Source organism: Parambassis ranga, chromosome 16 (assembly GCF_900634625.1).
Source record: "Parambassis ranga chromosome 16, fParRan2.1, whole genome shotgun sequence".
NCBI classification, from domain to species: Eukaryota; Metazoa; Chordata; class Actinopteri; family Ambassidae; genus Parambassis; species Parambassis ranga.
In genome coordinates, this window is record NC_041036.1 from 18,740,353 (window position 1) to 18,751,731 (window position 11,379).

Consider the following 11,379-nt stretch of genomic DNA (forward strand, 5'->3'; position numbering starts at 1 on the left):
TTTAATGTGTATTATTCATATTTATTTCTCTAAAAGAAGTTTGGACATTAGGAGGGTTAGAGATGAGAAGAGCTTGTTACTTACTGCAGTGAAGGATGATGAGGTGAGAGGATCCATCTCTTGCAGGAAAATGCAACTTGTTTACAAGTAGAAACAACGGTGAGTACTCAGGTTGATGAGTTGTGTCCCAAGAGACTGAAGCTTTGTTGATACGTCTCTATGGTGAAATCAACATTCTATCCTGTGTCATCAGGAACGTCCAAAACGTCATCACCATAACATCATAGCAGCTTTTAAAAACAAATATAAACTTGCATTTCCTGAAGAAAATGCAAGTTTGGTTGCCACAGCAAATTTGTTTTTACCAAAAAACAAACTCTGTCATGCATCCATGACAACCTGAACCTGAGCAGTCTACTCAGAGGAGATTTTGGATGCATGGCAACCATGCATACATGAGCAACCATGCATCCATGGCAACCTGAACCTATGAGCCGCCATTTGAAAACGGAGCTGAAAGTAGCATCAGTCTGTCACCATGGTAACAGAAGAGGAGACCTCAAAAGTCCCCGGCCATTTGAAGACGGGGCTGAATTTTCAAATTCTGTATGCAAGTTTTGAAGACCAAGATGTTGGAAGTATTTTAAGCTTCGAATGGTTTATCCATCTTGTAGTTTGTAGGAGGGGTAGCATTTTGCAGAAGACATGGAAAATGTTTAATATCTTTAATATTATAATTGACGGTTTTTACACATGTCCTGAATGAGCTGAATCTTTTGATGTTTGAATGGTTTGAATCGGCCCATGCATTCGGAAGATATGCTGAGCCAACCGAAGACATGGAAAATGTTTAATATCTTTAATATTATCATATTTGCAACCAGGAATGTCCTGAATGAGCTGAATCTTTTGATGTTTGAATGGTTTGAATCGGCCCATGCATTCTGAAGATATGCTGAGCCAAAAAACGTACAGAATAATAATAATAATAATAAAGACGTAGAAGAAGTAGTAGTTAGTAGTTTTTATATTAATAAATAATAAAATTAAATAAATGAAAAAAATTAAAAATACAATTAATACAAGTGACAAGACTAATTAAAACTGCAAGCAGCGATGACAGGCCCTGGCACTCCTTGTGGTCCACAAGACTCGCAGCCGCCACCCTCCGTATCATCTCATGGCCTCTGTCCCCCGTTACTGGCACGTGCAGTGGTCAGCAGGAGTACACTGAAATACATACATACAAAAGAAAGGTCCTCTGGCCAGTAGGTGGTGCAGTGACTGTAGCATATCAGCATATCACTCCGTGCAGAGTCAAATGTTTAGCATGACTGTAAAGTTTCATCCACATAGGATGAAGTATGAGGGATACAGTCACAAAAACATCAATTTCCGGTGCGTTGGCGAAGGGTCAACTTCGTGCCATTTTGTCTTTCTTCGTGAAAGACAAAATGGCCCACTTCCTGTAAAAATTACAGGGTACCTCCAAGAGATTTTTGTTCTCGTCTAGAGGAGATACATCGGTGTACCGATTTTCGTGTCTGTAAGTAAGTGGCCATGCCCACATATGCATATGGTTATATCAATCTGTTCAGAATGACAGGTTCAGCATGCCTAATTTTTTCACCCACATAGTATGAAGTATGTGAGAGATACAGCCACAAAAACATCAATTTGCTTTAAGTTGGTGAAGGGTGAAATTTGTGGTGGCGCCACAGCCAGACTGTAGGACGAATTGCTGTGTTTTTGATAATTTTTGGTCCCTAATGCTTTAAGAGGAACCAGACCAATTTTCAGGTTAATTGGACAAATCCCCTAGGAGGAGTTAGTAAAAGTGCGGGGAGTGGAAAATGCAAAATGGCGGACTTATTGTGCGTTTTAGAGGATACCTCCAAGAGACTTTTTATTTTCTCGGCTAAAGGTGATACCAATTTTCATGGTGTTGCCCCGTCCACAAGGTGTAACATTGAGCTGCGTTTTTGGTTAGGGTTATCCTGCAAGTTCCGTGCACGCTGGTTGTTCGTGCATGTGACAAGTTCTTGTCTGTGAAATCAAATGTAAATAAAAGATGCAAGTTCAGTGCAGGCTTGTTAGCATATGTATTGACTCATGTAAAATGTACTAAATATATTATATAGTGGGATACATTGTAAACAAACTAATTAGTGTCAGTAAAGAAACTCTTTGAAGAAGTTCAAAAACTTCTAAAACATGTTTTAAAATCATTCAACTGTATATATTTTAACATATATTTGCTGCTTGTGCTGAAGGACTGCTGTCCTGTGGAGCTGCAGAAATACAAGTGTTCCTGCAGCAGGTGATGCTATGGCATGCAATGCCATGTGCAACCATGTGGCAGCCCTTTTGTACCAGACTGCTCATTACTGTCAACAGAAGATCAGGACTGTTCCTCCAACACACAGCTGCACAGAAACTGAGCAGAAATGGCACAAGCCAAGAACCATGGTAACTATTTACCCTGTTCATCCCATAAGGGGATAAGGTAATAACGTCAGTAAGATAATAAAACAATAATCTGCTAAATGAAAGGCTAAATGTTTGTTCATCTTATATTGTATGCATTTTACTGTCAATCAATCAAAAAATGTCCAATTTGGATTTATTTTTATTCACAGAATAAGGCCTCTACTATTACTACTACTATGTACTATTCATAATCTTTTGTCTTTTTTCATCTGTGGTTCATTCAAACTGTTTGTGTTTTTCGTAGGAGCATCTTGTACAGCTTTCCACTCTCTGCGTAGATGAGGTCTACCATGATTTTCCAAGTGATACAGCTCCGTTAATAACAACTATGGCAATATCAAATAATGTACCTCTGGTTGACTCTCTATTAGGAAAAGTGCAAGAGGGAAGTGTGTTGTGTTTGATCCATGGGGGCAGCCAGCGTTGAAGAGGTTAAATGCCCAAATGTGACAAGTTATGTAGATTGCCTATACATTAAGATCCACGATGGCACAGAAACACTAAGGCAAATCTCCTCCTTACTTTTGGCAGATCCAGGGCCAAATGCTGATTTCTGGACTTGACTTTGACTTTGTGGTCTATGCACAGGAAGACCTTTTCGTTCAGAGAATACCCAGAGATAAGGAGACCACAGAAAAAAATCACAGAGCCGATTGGTTTCTTTTTTTTAACTTTTACATCAGCGCTTTCCTCGAACAGAAACATCTGTCTGAAGTTTAAAGGCCATTTCCAGTCATAATAAATGTTTGTCTCATAAATTACCTCAAGCATGATCAGTTCATGTTGAATTATCATTACCACTCCTAATGTTTGGTTAAATTGGAGCTGTTTTGTTTTACAGGTGTTTCTTCTGATGTTCCTGTGTCAGATATACTACAATGTTTCAATTTCATTGCACTAATATGCATATTTTTTCTGCATATGTTTATGTATTTGTACATATCTGTTCATCTTACCTCAGTTAAACGTCAGTGTCAAAATAATACAATAAATTAAATTAGCATATGACACTATGTCACTGCTTTGTTAACTTGGTTAATTGTTAACTTGTAGGTGAGGGGGACCAAAAACATAGTGCAAGTCAGGTTGGTCAAAGAAAACGTTTTATCAGTATTCAATTAGTTGGAATTTTGAGATAGAACAGATCATTGTAATTTACAAGATTCGCGTTTGTGGCCTGATTGACCCTGTTGTGCAATTGGCCGACTGCACTCTGAGATACACACAGCTCGTCGCTGTTAACAGCTGTGCCAGGGCTTCTACAGCAGGACTGCTCGGCTTTTGTTTTGGCCTTTCATGGCATTTGAAAATTTTAGAAAGACCTGGTGACCCCTGGCACGTTTTCAACAACCCCCCCCCCTTTAGTGTTAGTTGATGTTAGAAAAATGTGGACTACAACTGTAAATGGAGAACAACTTTGTTTGGCACACCGAAATATTAAATTAAAAAACAGCTCAGCCATGGATTACTAATAATACAGCCATGTAATGAAAGAGGATGGAAGGCTATAGGGGTGTATTGAAGCACCTGATAAAACTCCCAGAAACAGACAGAGCAATGTAAACTATGCAGTTCAGTGCAGCGAGGAATGCTCTGATCTCTATATTGGTGAAACCAAACAACCACTACACAGAAGGATGGCACAGCACAGGAGAGCTACCTCCTCAGGTCAAGGCTCAGCAGTTCACCTCCACCTCAAAGAGAGTGGCCATTCCTTTGAGGATAATAATGTCCAAATTCTAGACAGGGAGAACAGATGGTATGAAAAAGGAGTCAAAGAAGCCATCTATGTGAAATTGGAAAAACCCTCTCTAAACAGAGGAGGAGGGCTGAGGTATCAGCTCTCACCTGTTTACAACTCTGTCCTTTCATCCCTTCCGAGCAGACTTCACTCCCATTCAAACTCTTAACAATGGGCCATCAACTATTCAATTAGTGAAGCATCAGCTCTTACTCTAACCATGGGCCGTCAACTAGTCCTGCACATGGCCCAGACACAGTTTCTGGTCGTTAACTGACCATTACCCAACAACAGGGATGTTGGATAGTCATGTGAGCTCCTGCAAGATCCACCCACAGAGGTCCTGAACACATAAAACTCGTGTTGTGTGTGTTAGTAACCTTAACATAGGGAGTCAAAAAAAGGATTTATTGTATTTTATAATGTGAGTGTTTGGAGGTTATTCACTGCAATCTTGTTTTTATAGCTTACAGTGTTTCAGTGTGTTTGCTGATATTGTTGTGATGACTAGTCAACTGCTGGGGAAAATGTTGTCAGGCTGACCTCATAAAGAAAGCAGCAGCAGTCCTTAATGTTTGAACATGACAAAAACAACCGGTGAACAAGTGTGTGCTAATCTGCTGGCCCCAGGTGGGACTTGGATGATAGGACATGTTTGACATGTTGACATTAAAGCATCTAATAGTGATTTCTCCCTCTATAGGCTCAAACTTATTTTACCTTAAACTTAAACTTGATGTATAGTTTAGAAGTCATAAGTAAATTAGATAATGTTACAGCAATCAGATTTAGACCTTTAACTAGACTGTTGAATAAAGTTACCCATAAATCCACCAGTGACTTAGTGACTAATTTTAGTATCTGTTTTAAAAACTGAAATGCATCAAAGTGGTGTATCATGTTGTGGAACTTTTTCTGTGTCTTTCAGAAATCTCTTCACGCTCTGGTCTCAACCTGACAAGAAAGTCTACAGTATTCCTGGCTTATCCTCAGACATGCTGAAGCTCATCATTGAGTTTGCATACACCGGCTCTGTTAACGTGACAGAGTCCAATGCACGGAGGCTTTTCATGGCAGCTGATTACCTCAATATAGTGAAGCTGGTGCAAATATGCTGCAACTTTTTTGAAAAGACGCTTTGCCCACACAACTGCATCGGCATCTGGCAGTTCACAAAAACCTACCACGCTCCTGAACTGCACCTCAAGGCTTTCCAATATGTCCTCAGTCACTTTGAGAAAGTGGTTTTCGGCGAAGAGTTCCTGCAGCTCTCGGCCCAGAATGTCAGTGACATCATCAGCCGAGACAACCTCAATGTGAGACAGGAGGCAGCTGTGTTTGAGGCCATCATTCGGTTGATCACACATGAACCTCAGGAACGAGAAGGATATGCAGATCTTCTCTTGTCTGAGGTACTTTATATTATACATTATAATTTAATATTATAGGTTAATCTATTTCAAGACAGTGACTGAAGCCAACCTCAGCCCAATAGAGGCTTATCAGTTATTAGATGTGCTCCATGTCATGATGATGGCAAGTACAGCCATCCTTTACCCTTTTATAGGCCAAAAGGTGCAATATCATCTGTTCTGATGAGTGATAAATAGAAAGTTGTGGTGGATGAGGACACAGTTGCAGAGGCACAGAGTGGTGTAAAATCAAAGGGTTCTTTATTCAAGGCCAGGAAGGCAAAAAATACAAAAATGCAAACAAAAGATCACACGCAGCATGGCTTAGCATAGACTCTAGAGTTCGAGGTTTAAAACATAGCGAGCATAGTTACCAAGAGGTTCATGTGGTCAAGGCTGGCAAGGCACAAACACATTCCCACAAGGACGAGACACACTAACTCCATGAATGACGAAACGAACTAGCACCGAGTGCAGGAAGGACAAAGACTAAATACAAAGGGATCAGGGATCAGCAGCTATGGACAGGTCTGTGTGTCATGAGGCAGGCTGTGGGCATCACATGAACAGAGAGGCTGCTAATAAAAAACAGGCATTCAGCATTTTTACTGTGTAAGTATTCCTGCTGAGATTCATGTTATGATTCATGTTAATCAGCATCAATGGATGGACCTGTGTTAGCAGACAGTAGCTAACTAGTTAGCTAACTGAGCCAGAGTACTGGCATCATGACTGAGGCTCATTATAGAAACACAGCGGGCAGCGTGACACCACCTCCATGCAGAGTCTGACCTCACATCAGTCCAGCACTGTGTTCATCAATTGTAACAAGTAACTACAAACATTGTAGAAATGTAGTGGAGTAGAAAGTACAGGTAACAGCTGCAACATGGAGTAAAAGTATAAAGTATGCACTATTATTTTTAGTAAGTAGAAATACATAAAGATTAGTTAAGTACAGGAACGAAGTACAAATACTTACCGGTCGTTACTTTCCACCACTGATCCTGACTGACTGCCATGATGTAGAACAAAGAGAATGAAGACCTTGTTTGTTCCGGTTGCTAATAACAATTTTATTGTTTATACTTGTTGTATTCATTGTCATGTTCTTTATTAGAAACCATGATTTTTTATGTAGACTGTTAAGTTATATCTTCTTTATTCTCTGTATTGTTGTAGGTCAGGCTGAGCATGATGCCTACAGAGTACATACAGAATCATGTGCTGTCCAATAAGCTGGTGATGGACAACTTAATGTGCCAGGCCATGGTCTCTGAGGTCATCGAATGCAAAGACAGAATCCTCGGTCGGCCTTGTCTGCCTTCTGCCATCTTATTGGCCATTGGAGGCTTAAGAAGCGTCATGGCTCCAACTAATGTAATCAAGGCATTTGACGTCCGTGCAAATCACTGGATGAACATAAACATTTCTGAGGTTCCTTGCACCTATCATGGTGCAGCCTACCTTGGTGGGTATGTCTACAGTGTTGGTGGCTTTGCCCGGTTGTTGATGGCCACCAATAGTGTGTGCAGGTTTGACCTGAGCACACGGACATGGCAAGAGGTGGCACCGATGCACTATCACCGCTCTTATGTGAGCGTGACTGTGCTGAACGGGTGCATCTACAGCATGGGAGGCTATGATGGGCACACATTTCTCAGCAGTGCTGAGTTCTACCAACCAGAAACCAACCAGTGGCTGGAAATTGCACCCATGCATGAGCAGAGGAGCAGCGCCAGCTGCACAGCACTCAACGGCAAGGTGGGTGGAACACAATGGAACATACCAGAGAACAGAAAGATCTGTTTACAGAACACTGCTGCCAGTTTGAGCCAACAAAAATGACAATTTCTTATTGTCCCCCCACCTTTTGTATTCAGATCTACATATGTGGTGGATTTGATGGAAATGACCAACTGAAAACAGCAGTGCTACAACCCAGGGACCAACCAGTGGACCCTGATCTCTCCCATGAGCAGCCGGCGCAGTGGGCTAGGAGTCGTTGCATATGACAACCATGTTTATGCAGTAAGTGCATGAAAGAAATGTGTGACCAGGTTTCATCAGCGCTTTAAAGCAGCTAGTTTTTTATGTGACAATTGAATTGATAAGTGATGCATCTTCTTCTCATCTTTGACTCCAAAGGTTGGTGGCTTCAATGGAATATCCTATCTGCAGACTGCTGAGGTCTACAACCCTCACACCAACACCTGGCGCAACGTGTCCTCCATGATGACCCCCCGCTGCAACTTTGGCATCGAAGTAGTTGAGGACCGGCTCTTTGTTGTCGGGGGCTTAAATCGCGTGACCACCACCTCTAATGTTGAGTACTATGACAGTGAGACAAATTAGTGGTCTCAGGCCTGCGACATAGATGTCGGCCGCAGCGATCTGAGCTGCTGTGTGCTTTCTGGTCTTCCCAACATGGCCGACTACACCCTCCCTCGTGATTCATGATTTCTGTAAATCTTGTATAAATATGAATGAATAAATGTATAAAGTGGTGTAACAATACTGCCACAGTACCTGGCTGTAAATGTGTATCATCTGTTTATTCCACTCTTATGCAATCTGCATGTATGTTTTAGGCTCGCAGTTATGCTGTACACATCTGGATTACTAAACCTGTCCCATCCACCATACAGTATGGTACTGTTTGGGACCATGAGCTCTCTCTCACTTAGTGTCAATTACCTTTGAATTATTAAATGAATCACATTCTCCTTGGTAAAAGGAGTGTACCATTAAAACACTACTATTTATGTGCGGATCAGTTGATTGAACATCATGAAACAATTTTCAAAGTTTGACAGGCTCAGTTTATTTTTTACCTAATGGTCGCTCACATCAAGCAGCTATGGTAGACATTTTTTAAAATAACAGTGTACTTTACAGTTTTGATTTACTCTTGCTGATTTCACCGTGTTATGTTGAACCACAGGAGGCGGCTGCTTTCAGAGACTTTACCTACTTAACAGACAGCATTGACAACTGCCTGGTGAACATATGGAACATTTGGCAGCTAGAGAGGCATGTAGAAACCCCCCAAAAAACAAAACAAAAAAAACATAGAGCCAAAGGAGAGTGAATATTGGGCTTACATTACAGAGACACAGCTCCAAATGAATGATGTTCCAAAACAGCTGGCTGTGTAAAAAAACAACTGTTTGCTATCAAGTTAGAAAAAGATGATAATGGCATTGTTGTGCTGACAAAAAGGGCTTACGGTCATTTAAGAGAATATGACTCTTCTACTACTTCTGCTACTTCACATACTATCATATTTTTCATTTGATGCCTTCATGTACAGCATCAACATATTTTTCATATCAATGGTTATAATAGTTATAAATAAATGTGTCACATGGGTGTCACCACTGCTGCCACTTTAGGAGATCCCAAATGACATCACTGCATCCTGGCCATTTCCAGCCTAATCCACGGGACGTGGGTACAGCTAAATATATCTATATATATATATATAGATATATTTAGTACACTAAATTACACTAAATATAATTTACACTAAATATATATATATAGATACGTCCCCAGCATTAGGGGTTACATGAAGTGGATGTGGGACCTATGGAAACTTCGAAACCCACCATCTACACTACAGCTATAGCTAGTGTCTCAGTGTTCCAACATCTGCAAATGACAACTGCTATGACAACTAGTGATTGATGAAATACAACACAAATGCTACGGCAAGGGCAAACCAGGACACTTGATCAGGGGGGAAACAACATCATCCTCACCCGAGATTGGGATCCAAGCCCCAATAGTAAGCCCCCACCTGCTCAACACAAGAGCAGCTGACCTGAGAGAGAAGATCATGGGCTAACTGGCCTCCATGAGTGCCTGGTAGCTCAAATAAACCAGTTGTTAGTAGATGGGACTCACCCAGTGTGGCTAACTGAAGGCAGGGCCGTCCTGATTCTGAAGGACCCCCAAAAGGGAGCAGTCCCATCAAACTACCGGCCAATAACCTTCCTCTGCACAACATGGAAGCTCCTGTCAGGCATCATAGCGGCTAAGATGAGTAAGCACATGGCTCGATACATGAGCAGGGCTCCATCAAGTGTGGCATCTACCAAGGAGATGCTCTGTCCCCGCTGCTGTTCTGCATAGGCCTGAACCCCCTCAGCCAGATCATCACCAAGACTGGCCTTGGTTACCGACTACGAAATGGAGCAACCATCAGCCACCTCCTGTACATGGATGACATCAAGCTGTATGCCAAGAGTGAGCAAGACATTGACTCACTAATCCATACCACCAGGATATACAGCAACAATACTGGAATGTCATTTGGACTGGATATATATATAAAGTGTAAAAACCGTACCTACAATGAGGCACACACAAAATACAAGGCACAAAATGAAGGCACAATGCAGTAAGAGTGCAAAAGATGTAATAGTGCAGTTGGCATAATGTAAACAATTCAGGGAATGGTTTAACTTGTAGAATAGAATAGAATAGAATAGAATATACTTTATTAATCCCTTTGGGAAGGTCCCTCAGGGAAATTTGGGTACCAGCAGCAATACAACACCGACAGTCAGAGCAAGAGTTAAATAGAATAAAATAGAATAAAATAGAATATAGTACAGTGTAGCAGCTTATATGAGACTGGTATGGCATGACTAAGGTGCAAGAGAATGCACAGGGTAAAGTGAGTGGCTGGTGCACAGAGTTCCTATTTTTTTTTTGGGGGGGGGGGGTGGGCTTCAGGGTCAGGGTACTTTTGTAGGGAGTAGAAGGTGCACAGGATGGAGGGAGGGGCTCTGAGCTTCTGAGGAGGAAGTAGAGGCGCTGCTGTGCCTTCTTGGTCAGTGATGCAGTGTTGTTAGTCCAAGAGAGGTCCTCAGTGATGTGCACACCCAGGAACTTGGTGCTGCTCACCTGCTCCACAGCAGCACCGTCGTGCTGACTGTGTGCTCTCCTGTAGTCCACAACCATCTCCTTTGTCTTCTCCACATTCAGGGAGAGGCTGTGGTCTCTGCACCACTCGGCCAGAAGGTGCACCTCATTCCTGTAGTTTGTTTCATCTCCACCAGAGATGAGACCCACCACAGTTGTGTCGTCCGCAAACTTCACAAAGATGTTGGAGTTGTGTGTTGGCGTGCAGTCATGGGTCAGCAGAGTGAAGAGGAGGGGGCTCAGCACACATCCTTGGGGAGCCCTGGTGTTCATTGTGATGGTGCTGGATGTGTTTCTGCCAACCTGCACTGTCTGAGGTGTTGGTGAGGAAGTCCAGCAACAAACTTCATTTGCTCAATTAATGTGAAAATGAACAATTCCACAAAAGACAAGTTGTAATGTTTATTTATGTTTATGTGTATGATCCTCTCACATTGGAATTGGAACCTATTTGATTGGATCCAGAATGTGATGTATAAATATAAAAATATGTAAATAGTCTAAAATGTGTTATCTGTCTTATTAGACTTTATTTTCCACTAAAGTTGCACAAAAGCCATTACCAATTGTATATGCAATTTAAATCAGATTTTAGAAGAGAGAGAAAGAATGAGAATTTGCAGTGTCTTTTATAATTATGCTGGTACCCTGAGTTCATTTCCATCATAGCAGTGATGTTTAGACCTGTCAATGTGATCCTGTTCAGGAATTGTTGATTGATTTCAAAATCATTTAGCTTATTCACTTTAGTCAAATGTATAGAGACAGCTTTCAGTAGTTTATTTTGGTGGTATCATCATTTTG

General features: G+C 41.4%; 1 pseudogene; it reads left to right on the forward strand.

Annotated features, from left to right (window-relative positions):
• The first annotated feature begins 5,160 nt into the window (after positions 1-5,160).
• LOC114448951 (kelch-like protein 10) lies at positions 5,161-8,103 on the forward strand (annotated as a pseudogene).
• The last annotated feature ends 3,276 nt before the right edge of the window (positions 8,104-11,379 follow it).